Source organism: Chamaea fasciata, unplaced genomic scaffold (genome assembly GCF_029207755.1).
Source record: "Chamaea fasciata isolate MVZ Bird 193981 ecotype frontalis unplaced genomic scaffold, bChaFas1.0.hap1 SCAF_10, whole genome shotgun sequence".
NCBI classification, from domain to species: Eukaryota; Metazoa; Chordata; class Aves; order Passeriformes; family Sylviidae; genus Chamaea; species Chamaea fasciata.
Window position 1 is genome coordinate 1,541,679 of NW_027094095.1, and position 16,140 is coordinate 1,557,818.

Genomic DNA, 16,140 nt, shown 5'->3' on the forward strand with positions numbered 1-16,140 from the left:
ACAACAGGCTCCCTGCACTGCCACCAGCACCATTTTGGGGGGGCTGGCACTCACTCAAAAGCAGCCCCACAGCCCACATATCCCTGGAACGCTGCACCTGACCAAGAATATACTGACCCAGCTTGACAGAGCCATCAGTTTTGAGGAGAATGTTGAGGCTCTTCACATCTCGGTGTATCACGTGGTTGGAATGGAGAAAATCCAGTCCTTGCAGGCACTGAGAGAGAAACCAGAAACAGGAGGGCAAAAATCAGTGATGTGATTTCATCACACAACAAAGGAAAGAGCTCTCCAAGATTCCCTCTGCAGGGGAATGGGGAGTAATGGCAGAAGACAGTGCCATTGAGGGCAAGAGCTCGCTGCTCCAACACAGGCAGAGCAGCACCTTTCTAAAGAAAGGCGTGTCAGCTTGTCAAAGAGCAACAGCAACTGCTGGTGTAGACTCTGCCCTGCAAACCAGCCAGGATGACTGCTGCTGCAGTGGATGTGCTCAGAAGTAAAGAGCATTCTGGCTGCACTGCTGACCTTTCCAGCTGAGGACTCAGAGAAATGAGTCTTTCTTCTTTGCTGGTCCTTTCAAACAGTGCCACCCCCACCTTTGCTTTTACAGGCAAGGAATGCAGTGCAGACAGGCCAAAGTTTAGAGAGGCAAGATGGAGAAGAGCAAATACAAGAGCCAGAGTGAAAATGCAACAGCAGGAGATAAGAGGACAAGAACAGAGTCCAGTGAGTGCAGGGGCACTGGCAGGCAGTTCACTTCAGATGCTCTTGCTTGCCCAGGGCATACCAGCGACACAGAAACAAAGCCTGGCTCACGGAATCACTCCTGTCCTGAGCCCCTTTCCCAGACAATACTGCCCAAGCCCTCGGACGCACAGATGGGATCCCTCACCTCTCGACTGATGGTTGCAACGTGGTCTTCAGACATGCAAACCTCAGTGATGACATCCTTCAGAGTGCCTCCATCCATGTACTCCATCACCAGCCAGAGTTCGTCGAGCACAAGGTAGCTGAAAGAAGGGAACAAGGCCATGCAGATGAACATGCATACATTGGTTTCTTTGCTTGATTCTTGGTTCCGGGTCCCTTTGTGACAAGGACAGAATTCAAGGAATAGACATTCCCTCCAGGCTGTGCATTGTTTGCAGTCTGTGCAGTCTCAAGGAGAACAGCACATCTGTGAAAAAGGAGATATTTTAGATGGCCAGCAAGCCAAAAGTACAGTTTAGTATCAGCCAAGATGAAAAACCTGTCCCGCATGGTATTTCTGGAAAGGAACACCTAGTGTTCCTGGCATGGCCAGCCCTGGAAAAGAGGGGCAACAATCCAAGGGAAATCCTCTCTAGCATGCTTCATCAGCATTGAAGAAACTTGAAAAAATCCATCCTGAGACAACATGGAGGCAGTGAGCTTACAGGGTATTGACTTAGTATGGGAGGGTTGATTCAGGTTTTTGGCCAATGTTCCAGCTCAGTGTTTGAAAGCCAGGGAAGACAGATGCAGGCAAAAATACACTCTCTTCCCATCCATTGGAGAGGAGAAGAGAAATAATAAGTAACTAATTATTAACAGCTCTATTTTCTGCCAGTGTCCAAAGTGGGTTTTTAACCTCGCATGTAAACCTTCATGGGAAGAGACCATGACCACTCACCTGTCTAAATAATCCACAATATGGGGACTCTTATTCTTCTTCATGACCATGATTTCATTAAGCGTTTGTTGCTTCCTACTCCGTCCTTGAAGATTGATTTTCTTGATGGCCACCTAGAATGACACAGAAAATCAGTAACTTTAGAAGCTGGTGGAAGGAGACCACAACACACATGGAGCGAGTGATTTTGCAATGACACAGGTGAGCTCTGCCAAAGTGCCTTGCGATTAGACAAAGGAGTAATTAGGAACTGACATTCCTACAGCTCATTTCTCTGCTCCTTTGGGGGCCAGTTCCAGGACACGTGGCCACTGACCACATTTTGCCTTGTCCACTTGTTAAAAATGGTGTCTCAACTCTCACCCGCCAAAGCTCTGAGCACACTCTCTGTTTCTCTGTCCGTACTTCAGAGGAAGTAATGTGTGCCTTGGTACTCTGTGGATACATCTCGGGCTATACGTAGGGCTTAGGGCTTTTAGGGACGCCTTGCAGATCTCTCCCCACGTGCAGTTCCCAAGTGCAGCACTGCAGGTGGCTAAGGAACTGCCAGGAACATTCAGATGTATTTGCTGGCAGCCAGAAATGGGAATTCAGGACTCTGAAGCCGTAGCCCCAGAGAGCAGTGAGATGCTCCAAGGCACCACCTTTGTTTGAGCAATTGAGAGCCAGGGAGAGCGTCCTTCTCTGAAAGGAACCGCTGCCCTCCTTGCCTTCCTTCTGGCAGCTGAGCAGGACAAAGACTGTCCCAAATGCAGCTGGCAGGCTGGCACCAGTCTGTGCTTCTTGTGCCTTTGCAGCACAGCTCTAGCCACAGCTGCAGCCACAGCTGACACAAGACAGGAAAGCCCTGGAGAGCAGCAGAATCTGCAGGGACTGTTGACATTTACCTCTCCTCTTGTGGCAGTGTCGATCGCTCTGCAAACCTCTCCAAAAGCCCTAGAAACAAAACAGCAGCAAAGAAAGGAGAAGCCATTTAGACCTTGGAGTGAAAGCCAGCCCAGACAGGAGATGTCTGCTGGAAATGCCTCCAACCTGCAGCATGCAGGAGGGCTCTGCCAGAAGGCAGATGATGCATTTTGATGCGTTTTCCTCTCCAGTGCATGGGCACTGGGCCTGTTTCTGAAGCATTGGGGTTCAGTGCCTCAGCTCAAAAGGCCAGGTGATTCTTTCATCTTGGATTTCAGTTTCTAAACTCGGCAGTTTTTATCCTGACCGCACTATTTCCTTCAGCAAACTCTTGGGAAGAAATGTTCCTTCAAACAGTTATCTGCCTGCTACAAAAAGGGGTGGTTGCTGTTTCTGGCAATGAAATCCAAGTGTCTTAGACAATTCCTTCTGACCACACTTCCAAATTCTGGCTGGTACTGAGAGATGGGGCAGACTAACCCCAGTGTCTGAATATGTTTGCAACTTGCCTGACTTCACCCTTGACAGATATTCCAGCAGCAAATCGTTGCCCCATGATTGTGTACAAGTAACTGTGGTTGGACTCACCCTCTGCCAACAACTTCCTGTTCAATGTATTTCCTTCGGGGATTTTCCATGCTCGCCATTTGCCCTGAGGGAAACAAAATGCAAGATGCTCACTTGAAAGCAGAGATCCCACTATCCAAGAGATACAAAAGGCAGTCCTGCTGGGGCTCTACAGTCTGGCCTTCTGAGCCCTTTGTGGTCAGCTGCGTAACAACAACAACTGCAAGAATTGCAACAAGACAGGCAGCTCTGCAGTACAAGCAGGCCAGCACTGATTTCTACAGTCCTTTGAAGAGATGCCTTGGCAGAAAACAAAGCACAGGGAGATGCATTCCCAGGAGAGGAGGGCATCTTCCCCACCTTGCAGCAGTTTGCCAAAAGAATGCCTTTCCCTTTGTAAACCCAAGCAGCTCATGCTCCAACCAATCCCAAGGGGCCTTCAGCAGCAGGACCCTCACCCTTGATGAGCAGGCTGAGCTGGAAGACGCCCTTGCCCATGGCCCACGTGAAGAACCACACTGCTTCTCCTCCCCCTGACAGCAGGGACCAGTCCCTGCCATTGCACTCGCCCTCTCAGCCCCGCACACGTGCCCACCTTCCCGCAGCGGGCAAGGGCAGCAAGGACAGCAGTGCTCCTCAGGTGCCGGCGGGACACGCACAGCTGCCCAGAGGAGATGCCGACCCTCTGTGAGCCCAGCCCAGGCCATGCAGGAGCCGGCCCAGAGCAGGGGCTGCTGCCTCGGGGCAGCTCCGCACTGCAGCGGCCGGGCGGCAGCGGGACTCTCCCAGCTAAGGAAGGCTCCAGCCTCGGCGCTCACACCAGCCCTCAGGGCCAGGGCAGCCACCGCCACAAAGCTGCCAAAGCCCAGGCACCAGCACTGACAAGCAATGGCAAGAAGGCACGGCCACACCCAGCCCCTTCCAAGCTGGTGCCCCCACCGAGGACACAGCAGGATTGGCTTGGAGAGCAGACACACCCAGGTGCACACCAGTGCCCCTTTGTGCCAACAGGTGATGGGAGGCAGAGAGTCAGATGGGCTCTGTTCTCAGCCCCGCTAGGTCTTATCTGAGGGCACAGGACCGGCAGCTGCTCTGAGCAAGAAGCAGGTTCAATGACTTGTGCTGTAGAATCACAAAGGACTTGATTTGTTTTCCTAGAGACTGATCTGAGCAGGGCTTGGGCCAGTGGGTAGCATTCTAACCATCGTGGGAATGACTGGGAATCAGGTAGGAAAAAGTGCCATGGATCTGAGGAATATACAGCAGAGGGGCTGGAGGCTCACTCCTGAGAAATGCCTACAGTGCACTTTTATCTGATCATGGCCCAGGCCTATGTCTCTTGGATGTATCTTTCTAGGAACAAAACTAGGTTATTAAATACAGATTGTAATAAAAGGATCTGTTTTTTTCATTGGGGGCACAAAAAAAACAGCTCTTGCTCTCTGTTTCTGCTGTCACCTGATGTTCTTTCCAAAGAGTCCTCACTGACAAATATATATTATTCTCGTTAAAAAACCTCCAGATGTAGCAGTGATAAATAAGAACAGTCATCGAAATGACGCCACTAAGACTCATGGGGCAGAGGAGCTCCTTCAAGATGGAGAAAAAACCTCTACCCAAAAAAAATCCGGAGAAAAACCCACACTAAAACCACAACCAAAAGACAAAATGCCAAAACCAATCACTTTCTGTGAAGTTTTTTTTTGCTGGGATGGCGGATGAGATGTCAGGAGTCTAAGGAGAATTTAGGAAGCTAACTATTCCATCCAGTTTGGCCACTAGCACACAGGACTTGCCCAGATCATTTGCTAGCTCACAGCCTTCTGCTGATGCAAGGACAACCCCTGCTTCTGCCTTTAGCAGATGGGGAAGCACAGGCAAACCCCAGGCACGTCCAAGCTGCCCTCAGAGGCAGCGGGAACACCCAGAGCACTCTCTTGCTGCCTTGGAGCACAGCCTTTCCTGTGGGGAGCCCTAAATGCTCCTGGGACACCAAAGTGAGGAGGATCATTGGGTCCAGCTGTGCTGACACGTGCACACAATACACTGTCCCTCAGAGAAGAAAGACACAAGACATACTCAGGAGCTCCAGGGACTCATCCTCATCATCCTCCATCTCCTGTTGCTGAGCAGAAGCCGTGTCAGTGCTGGAGATGAACGAACTGCCCAGGCTCCTCTGCAGAGCCTGGGCGGCACAGGTGCCTTCAGGTGACACTACTGCTGCTGCAGGTTCAATAGAAGAGCCTGTGGAGATCTGAGACAACAAAGGAGTTTGTGTCAGAAAGAAAAGTGGCTGGCAGAGATTAGCCCCAGATCCCATTTCAAATGCAAGCCCTTAGCAAGATGCTGTCAGCCACATGCAGGGCTCTGCCATGGGTTTGTTCTCATGTCCACTCCTCAAACTGGATGGCTCAAAGCCAAAGGCTGGTTTGACTGGAGTGCAAGGCCAGATTCATTGTCCATTTTCTCCAAAATGCATTTGCGTGGGTTTTCTGAAGGGTGACTGCCAAAATGACCATTCCACTTTCTCCCAAGGACGCTTTTCCCCCTCCAAGGGCTGCAGACACACTTGCAGCTCTTTGTTCAAATGTTCTACCTCCTCCCACGGAGTCCTCTTTTCCTCCGGCATTTTCTGAACGTGCCCAACCGGCAGCGCTGCTGCTTGGGACACTTTCTGTGCCTCACAGGAATCTTGGGGCTCCTTGCTGCCAGTCACTTGATGGAAATCTTTGCAGGCTGCCAGGCGAGATGTCAACACTTCCACCTCAAGTCAAAGAGAACAAAGCAGTCAGAGAGTCCAGCTTGTCCTTGTCAGCCAAGAGTCATCGACTGTGAGGAAAGGGAGAGGACCAGATTCACAAGGGATACAGACAGCTTCTTTCCAGATCCATCCGGGTCACCGTGTTCACCTGCAAGAACACCTCAAGAAACAAGGAGAGCAGGAAGAGGCCAGCAGGAATGCATTCAGATGACTGCTGGCCAAAAGGCCAAAGCACTAGTGCCACTGTGCAGGGCAGCAGCTGAGATTCAGCAGAGCAGGAAGCGTCCTTCAGAGTGCCTGTGACACACACTGGAGCAGGATGGCACTCAGAGGCATCACCCCACCCCCCTGCTGCTCTGCAGGGGAAAGGCAAGAAGGGCAGAAAGCACCAGGTTGGTGACTGCAGTGGCTATTGCTCATTCACTCACTTGTTTTTGTAGAGCCTCTCGCTTCTCAAGGAGGAGACAAATTTTTGCTCGGCATTCTGTTTGAATCTCCATTTCTTCTTCCAGCCTCTTGCACTGTGACTTGATCCTAGCCCGAGTTTTCTGCAGCTCTGCCTGCAGCTTGTCTCCAAAGTTCCGTAAAGAACAAGAGACAGAGCTTTCCATCAGGGGAGTGGCTACTACTCCTCCGCTTACATGGTTTTGTTGATTGCCCCTCTCCTGATGGAGTTTCCATTGATCCTGAGTTCTTCTGATGTCTTCCCTGCTCTTCCTCCTCGCTGCCATCGCGTCACTCGGAGGTTTGGGCGGCTCTGCTTGTGCCTCTGCCTCCACGTTCTGTACACACAAATGCAGAGCAAGTGACTGGGAGATGCCATCAGGCTCAGCTTTTTCCTTTTTCAGCGTACAAATCATATTCATTCAGCCACTTCTTTCTGCTTCCCTGCCCACCTCTGCTTCCATTGTAACCCTCCTGTCCCAGTGCTGATCTCTGCAGATGACAAGGCTCTGTGCTTTCAGTGCCTGGGGGACTCCTGGCCTCCTCAGTCCCAAGAGCTCCATTGAATTCCCCTCTTCCTGCCCTTCACTCTGTCCCACTGTGACACTAGCAGTACAATCAGCCTCCATCTGGGGCTGAAGCTCCAACAGCCTCTTCGGAAGCTGACAGGGAACGTGTCTTTTGCCACACAGGAGAAGAGATGTCTTGTCCCCAAAGATTCGTGGACAACACATCATCTCTTCGCAGCTTATTAAAAGCCAAAAGACAGGTGGAGTCCGAGTGCCTGTCAGCTCTGCTACTGACTGCTCTGCCTGAAGAGGCAAAAGAACAACCTGGCAACAAAGGCACCAAAATCCCTGTCTTCAAACAGCAACTCCATATCCCCAGTGTGTCTCTGAAATGCTCCCGGGTAAGCACAGCCAAGAAGCTCACGAGGACAAAACACCCCAAAGAGCTTGTGTTCTCAGATCAAGGCTTTTGGTGCCTGTGGGTACTTGGCACGTCTGTGGAGAGGGACAGGTGTCCCCAGACCACGGCGTCCGCTACGTATCCACCAAGGCTGAGCACAGTGCCTTTGACATGCTCCCTCCTCTGCAGACAGAGAACCTTCCTGCTTCAGGCTGGCCCCTATCAGAATCCCAGCAAGCTGGGGCCTAAACATGGCAGCTCAAAGCCCATTTTCCAGGTGTCACTGGCGGAGGGGAATGGCTAGGTCTGGCAGGACTGCAGCACTCAGCATCCTCAGCCACCAACAGCAAGAGCTGGCTGCTCAGAAACTTGCAGCTCTGCCTCGCACTAAAGACAGCACCCTCCAGAAGTGGCACTTACTGTCTGGGAAAGTTCCGGCTGTGGTGTGACCACAGCTGGAGCCTTGTGGTCATTTGGCTCCTCTTTGCCTTCTCGTCCACGAGCAGAGGAAGCCAGAGGAGAGTCCGCTCTTGGTTCTGGGATCTGTGGACAGACAGGAGCGTGAGACACAGGCCATGATCTATCATTTAGAACCTTCTTTCTCTTCAGCTCTAGAACCAGCTCTACTAAGCCCAAATCATCAGCTTTGAGAGCAAAGGGATTCTAAGTCACTCTGACTAAATTCTAATGGGCTGATTCAACTGGACACTGCAAATTGCTCCAAATTACATATTCCCCCCTGACGACTATCAGGAAGCACCATTCTCTCTGCAAAACTGATCTTTTAGTTCTTTTAAAGCTCTGAAATGGAAAATTAGGAAATAGGCAGTGATGCTTCTGCTCTTGCTGCTGCAGACATGGAAATGGATTTTCTTGCAGCCTACTCAGCTGGCCCTCTACACTCTACAACCACAGGCCAAGCTCACAGCTTGCTGCACAATTTTAAACACCAGGAACATCAAATGTTCTTTCCTTACTCACCTTGGGATCAGCACCTCTGAACACCCGGCTCAGGTGACCTGCAGTGGGCAAGGGAAAATGAAGCAGATGCTTTGAGAAAACTGGAGACAGCCAGAGCATTTTTAGAAGACCTTCCAAGAAGGCCTCCCAGTCTACACTTTCAAAGTTGTCCTGCTTGACCCAGCAATGGAGGAATTGGCAAACTCTGCTGCCACAGACTCTCCCACGGAGGGAACGCAATCCCTGCAGGTTCCCTTGCAAATGCTGCCCGCACAGCCGTGGCTACGGACACCCCCTTTTGACCTGAACGTGTTGACAGGAGCTTTACCCAAGCGGCATCCCAATGGCCTTTCTGTTTCCCAATCAACTCAGTCACTAAGAAAGAGCAGGAAGACACAAAAACCAGGTTAGGTGACACCCAGGGAAAACCTCTACTTACCTGCCAGGTTAGTCAGGAAATAGCAGGAATAAATAACTCCATAAACAGTGAAAACTGCAGCGGCGAGTTGCCCAATCATTGTGGCAACTGCTGTGCAAGTTTGCAGACTGCGCTCTAACGCTAGCTAAAAGGAGTCTCCTGTCAGTCAGCAGCTGCCCACTGACAAAAGCCTCAAGCACAGGACCAAGTTCCTGCACTGAGCAAGCTCAAGAGCTGCTCTGACACCCCTGAGGCCTTACGTGCACCAAGGCAACCTTGTGATGTCACCACGACCACGTGGCAACCGTGCCCTGACATCACAAAGCAAAGCCCTGGGATGGTCTGTGAATTGATAGAGACGGATAGGGTGATGTTTGTGTTGGTCTAGGCTGCATTTTTACCTCTTTCCCCCCGCTCAGCTGCCTGTTTCAGCTCTTGTTTCTCCCCCTGTGCCCCCTGTGTCCCCTGTTGCTATGCTGGGTCCGAGCTGGCGGCCGGGCCGAGCGGAGCAGCAGTTCCAGCCCCGGCTGTCCCTGGAGCGCTGGGAGCTGCCGGTGGCCCCAGGCACTGTCCCCTGAGGAGCTGCTGAAGGACGGGGAGACACAGGGGGCTGAGGGGCCGAGGAGGCGCTGACGCTGCAGGGACGGTGACCTTGAGCTGCTGGGGGACTGAGGGCTGTGGGGGAGCAGAGGGCCATGGTGGCACTGAGGTGACAGGGAAGGGGCGTAGTCTGAGAGGGGTCTAAGGGGCCGGGATGGGTCAGAAGGGATTGAGTGGGGTGAGAGGACTGGCAGGGGCTGAAGAAACCAAAGGGGGCCGGGGGTTTGCCGAGGGGACGGTGGGGGCTGAGGGGATGGCGGGGGGCCAGCAGGGAGCACAGAGGGCTGCGGGCCTGCAGCTCTGTCAGGCCTTGGAACCAATTCCAGAGGCCCCACTTTTGCCACGGCTGCCCTGCAGACCTTGAGGACAGGCAGAGACTGACAGGAGGCAGCAGGGAGAAGCTGAAGGCCACCAGCTCCAGCAGTGACCAAGGAGCTGCTGCTGCCAGCCCAGAGCCCGGGTGAGGCCGCAGGGCCGGTGAGGAAGGTGGGGGTGAGGGTGGCCTGGGCTTTGGACGTGGGCTTTGGCCAAATTTTTTCTTTCTCACCCTCCTGGGGAAGCGCTGAGGTTTTCCCTTCCCTGACTGAAGGGCAGGTGCTGCCAAGGGAAACATCTGGATTCTTACTCAGTGTTCCCTTTGCTTTCGCACATGTGCCATCTGCTGTCCTTGTCCAGGGGTGCTGCTCTGCAGGGGAGGAAGCAAGAACAGAGTGAAAGGCTTTGAAGATGGGGCGGCGGGAATCCCTCTGCTTGGAATTCTTTTTAAAGATTTTTGTGTGGAGATTTATAGCTGTATATTTGTACTGATGCAGTTGGATGGATATTGAGATTGGTACAGTTACTTATTCACAGAGAGTTTGTTTTATGTATCTATATATATATTGTATGTACTATGGAATATTTAATCCATATTTACTTCTGTGTATTGAGGTGGTTATATCTCTATACCTTTCGATTTAAAAATATATGGAGATGTAGAGTTGTATCATTGTATTGATTGAATTCTTAATAGAAAGCTTTTTGATAGAGATATTGTTATTTTTGTATTCGTAGATGGGCTTTAAGCATGTAGAAATATGTAATAAATTAAGTTGTCAAACACCTAATTCATCTTTCTGTACAATGAGTTGTTCTAAAGGTTGGCAATCAATTAGTATTTTGTTAACTGAAGTGGGTACTTGTATATTTTTACATAGCATTGCAAAAATCTAATAAAATCCTTTTTTTAACTTTAAAGGAGATCTGCATAGTTCTATATTGTCAGCGCAAGGGTAGCAATTTGTAATAAATGACAGTTTTCGGGTGAAATCAATTCTTGTGTATTTGTCAATCAGCAGCGCAGCTGTAGCAATCAGCTGCGCCCTGCCCTGCCCTCGGCCCACTTACACGCCGAGCCGCCAAAAGGTCGTGGCCCCCCCCCGCCCGCCCCCCTCGGGACCCTACGCGGCCCCGTCCCCCCACCACAACCTATGGGGAAACAGCTGGGAAGGGGCAGCAGGGACGTGCGGCCAAACCTGGCACCACGCCGCCAGCACCCCGCCCCCCCTCCACGCTCCCTCCCCCCCGATCGAGGCCGTGGCGGGGCGGCGGGGAAGCGGGCGGCCGCTTTCGGGCCGGTTCTTTCATGGTCTGCAGAGGTCTTCGGCCCTCGGCGCGGGTTCAGGGGGCCGTGGGGGCTCGAGGCCGAGGCGCCCAGGGCCGGCACGAAGGCGCCGGCACGAAGCCCGCGTTCACGGAGACGGACACGGTAACACACACGACCCCCCCCCCCCACACTCATGCCCCGATGCCGCCCTCTCGTGCTGCCACACGCACACACCCCCTCACGCCCACAGCGCCACACGTGCGCACACATGCACACTCACACACTCACACACACACACTCACACGCACACTCACACACACGCAGGCACGCAGGCAGGCACGCAGGCAGGCGGGTGCACAGGCACCCATAGAGTCGCATGCCCTCTCTCCCCGACCCCACCCCTGCCCCTGCCCTGTGTGCGGCTGCCGCCCATCAACGGCTGTGGGCACCCCGCCCTCCACCCTCGGCCTCCCTGGCGCCGCTTTCAAACTTTTCCCGCCCGCGGCTCTTCTCCCGTCGACGCGGTCGGCACAGCGGCATCGGCGGCAGGGCGAGGAGCAGGATGACAGGCACCGAGGCAGCCAGGGCCTCGGGTGGGCGGCCCAGGAGAGCCGGTCCACCCAGGGGTTGGGTGAGCCGCGGAGGACAACGGGTCTACCCAGGGTAAGGTCGGCCAAGGAACACGGGTTCGCCCGGGATCTGATCATCGGGTCCCGAGTCGGGCCCGGGACAGCCGGTTTGGGCAGAAGCTGAGCGGCAGGTCCAAAGGCCAGTGGGGGGCAACAGGTCTACCCAGGGGCATTCGGCAGCTATAAACAAAGTCCGGCCACGGAAAACAGGTCTCCCCAGGGACCAAGTCCGGCAGAGGACAGCAGGTCTATCCCAGGGAATTCGGCAGCCAGGGACCAAGTCCGGCGGCGGAAAGCAGGTCTACCCAGGGACAAAGTCCTGCCGCGGACAACAGAACAGCAGCCACTCCCTCTGCAGCAGAAGGAAGCCGCAGGGCCGGCGTCCGGACAGCAGCGGCGGCCACTCCCTGGGCAGCAGCTTAAAGCTAGCTGAGAGCAACTACTTTTCTCGCCTGGCTGCAAAAAAGGTAGTTGGAAAGTGGGGATTGCACTTGCAGAGATGGCAATCGGGGGTGTTTTCCGAGAAATGGGCTGGCAGAGAGGCAGGTATTCTGCTCAACTGGCTGTGTGTTTGTTTTGGTGGTGGGCAGATGTTGTAATGAATCAGCCGAGACTCCATATCCTTCATGCAGATAAAGCCAATTCTTTATTCACATCACTTATTTTATCCAGTTTTCAGGGACCTCATGTGCAGCACCCATTGGCTGGTAGTTTTCTTACTGCCTCATTTATTGGTCAGAAGGTGATTTGTGTGTATGTGCTAAGTTTCAGGTTGTTTACATTTTTCCTTGGTGGGTTCTGATGGAACAGAGCTAATATTTATGCAGATGCACTTGTTTTTCTCCCTAAGAATAGGTTGTTATGTGAACAAACTTCTCTTTCTCTAAGCAGTTTTCAGCTGGGAGCTTGCAGGCTATTGCTAGCTGCTTAGCTAAAGTAGCATGGCCTCATCCATATTCCATAAGACCTTTCTTTAATAACATTTTTTACCTGTCTGCAACAGGGAGAGTCACAGACACAGACACCGACACCAGCTGAAGCAACAGCGTCATTTGCTATCATGCAGGAGTGCAAAGACAAATCAGAAAAGAAGAAGGTAAGCAATGCACCTTATCACTGGTACAAAAGGTTGCCTCTAGTGATTAAGAAAGATACATCAGCAGACACCCTTTTTACTTTATCCTTCATCCAGATCCCCTCATCACGTGGGGAAAGCTGTCCCAGCAAAGCTCGGGAAAGTCACTGCGAGGAACTAGGAAATCCTACACTGCCTCCCCCTTTCTTGGCCACCAGGCTTCTGACTGCACTGTGAGAGTAGCCCAGCTTTGACACTGGTGAACGAGCAATCTGACAGACCTTCTGGGGCAGGAGATCCGATTTCCTTCTCCTCTTGGTTTTCTCCCTGAGCCTGTCCAGGGCTCAAGGAGGAAGCAAGGCCAGATGTGGCCTTGTCTGGTTTCTTCATGCTGGAAGATAAAGACGTGTTTCACCAATGAATGAATGCATAGATCCCATTGATAGTAACACTTGGTTAAGGAGCAGATCCATTCAACGTTTGGTTGGAAGGGTCATCCAGAGGGCAGATTTAGCTCAGGACCTGTTGTTCAGGCCTTAGTCCTTCAGTATTTTGTGGTGCAAATCAATGCCCTGGAAAGCTGGAAACAAACAAATCCCGCTTGAGCACGTTTCAGACCGGGAGCAGGATTAGCCCTGCGAGGCCGGGATAGGGCCAAGAGCAGAGGGCCAGCAGGCTGCATTTGCCCAGAGGCAGCCGTCCAGACCAAGAAGGCCACTCGTGCCCAGGGCCTGAGGTGCCCGAGGCTGCCTCCCCGCTGGGCAGCTCTGCAGAGCCCGTGGAGCGCAGCGTCCCGGGCAGCCAGGGCGGCCTGGCTGCCTTGGAGCACGAGGGGTGTCCCAGAGAAGCTGCGGCCCTTTGCTTTTTAACTGTTCCTCAGAGTCTTGTCATTAATCCACACTGTCTGACATGTTCTCCTTTCCTCTTGCACACTGAAGAGAGCTTTTTGAGAAAAGTGGCTGATGTAGTTTCTGCCGGTGCTGGTGCTTTTGTCTGCAGGTCAGGACAGGTGGTTTGAACCAAGGACGGAGTCCGCAGTTAACACTGCAAATTTGCCAAGTCAAGAAAACCGTTCACAACTGGGTGACCGATGCTGAGAAGCTTTGTTAGTTTTTGGAAAGTTATGACCTTCAAAAACCCAACAAATGTTCCTACATGAGGGTACCAGCAGTGTACCAAAGATCCCAACTTTTTCCACCTCTTTTCTGTGTCTTTGGTATTTCTAAGTTCCCCATTCCCCAGCAGGAATGAAAGCATGGATGATAATGTGAGTGATTTGAGAGCTCTGTGTTGTGCCCTGCCACATCAGCGTTCATGACAGGCTGGACATGGACAGGTGTGTCGAGTTCAATTCATCCCAGTTCTGTGCCAACAGCAGCCCCAAGATGCCGAGAAGAACAAGGACGGTGGGTGGGTGTGCATGCACAGCCCTGTGGCCTGACTGCTGTGTGGGCAGAAGGTTCTCAACAGCAGTACATCTTCACTCCCCCAAGTGGGAAGAATATATCAAGTCTATATGAAATGAAAATATTCATGAAAATGCACTCAGTGGTACATATTTATATGTATCATATATGCAATTTCTCAGATATACTACTGCATATTATATATTTTGATATGCCGTAATCAATAGAATAAATCAAATACATAGTTGATCTTTTCCTAAGCTATTGCCTGTGGGTCCTAGAGGCCATCTCCTAGTGTTACTACATTTGTGCCTTCTGGTACTAGTTCTTATAGCAGCAACTCCCCTGGGAGTTCCTCCAGGGAACTTCACAGCAAGGGCTTCCATCACTGTCGTGGCTGTGGGAACTTGTTGCTTGCCAGTTCTCCCCCAGAATCCTTGTGGATTCTGGAGCATGTCAGCACAGGTGTCCATGGCCCTTCCTTCATCCCCAGCCTGCAGCACTCACAGCCCTGCGGCCTCCCCCTTGCTGCAGCTCATTTGCAAAGTGCTGCCAAAGGCAGCGGAGCTGGCTCAGGATCCCTGTTGGCTCCTGGGCTCCAGGATGACCTTCAGAGGGACATTTGGAGCGCTTCCTGAAGAGCTGCCCGTGGCATGGTGGGTGGATTTGTCCTCCCTGGGTGCCTGTGGTTGGAGTTGGACGCTCCGTGGAGTCCCAGAGTTTTCTCAGCTGCCTTTGCAGCGAGTTCTCAGCCAACGTGTGGCTCTGCTGCCATCCCAAATCTGCACCTGCCTTGGCCAGCCTGCGTGCAAGTGGGGCATGTGCTGGGCATGGATGGAGATTTCCATGGCCAAAATCTTCCAGTATTTACAACTGCTCCTTGCTCTGGACAGCACAAATCACAAAACACTCATCGCAGTTGACAATTGTAATTTCTTGCAGATTCCTACAGCTGCGCTGCTGATCAACAAATACACCAGAATTGATTTCACATGGAAAATGTCATTTATTACAAATCGCTACACCCGTGCTGACAATACAGAACTATGCTGATGTCAATTTAAATTTTAAAAAAGGAATTTATTAGATTTTTACAACAATGCTATGTAAAAATATAGAAATATCCACTTCAGTTAAGAAAACCTTAAGTTATTGCCAACATCTACAACAACTCACTAGACACAAAGATCAATTAGGTGTTTAGCAACTTAATTTATTACATATTACTGCAAGCCTAAAGCCCATCTAGGAATACAAAAATATCAGTATTTCTATCTAAACAGACGTCTACAAAGATCTCAATCGATACAATGACACAGCTATACATCTGCATACATGTTTAAATAGAAAGATACACCCAGGTACACCCACCTCAAAACACAGAAGTCAATATACATATGTAAATAGAAAACTAGATATATTTACTTCTAGGAATACCAATATACCTATTTAAAGAGCCATATAACTCCAGCTGCATAAATAGAAATACCTACACAACTGTATTCATAGGAAATAGAATTAAAACACACATAGAACAGCATACTTACATATGCATATACTTACATCCATATATACATATGTTATTACAAAGATGTATGCGTATATACAGACACATATATAGGTAGCATACATTTATAAATATACCAAGATGCACACAGAAATATTCCTATACAATAAGCAACCCGCATATAGAAATATCCATGTAATTATTCCTCTCTATGCTACAGTCCATATATCTTTAAACAGAAATCTAAGCAGAGGGATACCCGCCGCCCCATCTTCAAAGCCTTTCACTCTGTTCTTGCTTCCTCCCCTGCAGAGCAGCACCCCTGGACAAGGACAGCAGATGGCACTGGCTCAGGGGACAGTGCCTGGGGCCACCGGCAGCTCCCAGCGCTCCAGGGACAGCCGGGGCTGGAACTGCTGCTCCGCTCGGCCCGGCCGCCAGCTCGGACCCAGCATAGCAACAGGGGACACAGGGGGCACAGGGGGAGAAACAAGAGCTGAAACAGGCAGCTGAGCGGGGGGAAAGAGGTAAAAATGCAGCCTAGACCAACACAAACATCACCCTATCCGTCTCTATCAATTCACAGACCATCCCAGGGCTTTGCTTTGTGATGTCAGGGCACGGTTGCCACGTGGTCGTGGTGACATCACAAGGTTGCCTTGGTGCACGTAAGGCCTCAGGGGTGTCAGAGCAGCTCTTGGCCTTGCTCAGTGCAGGAACTT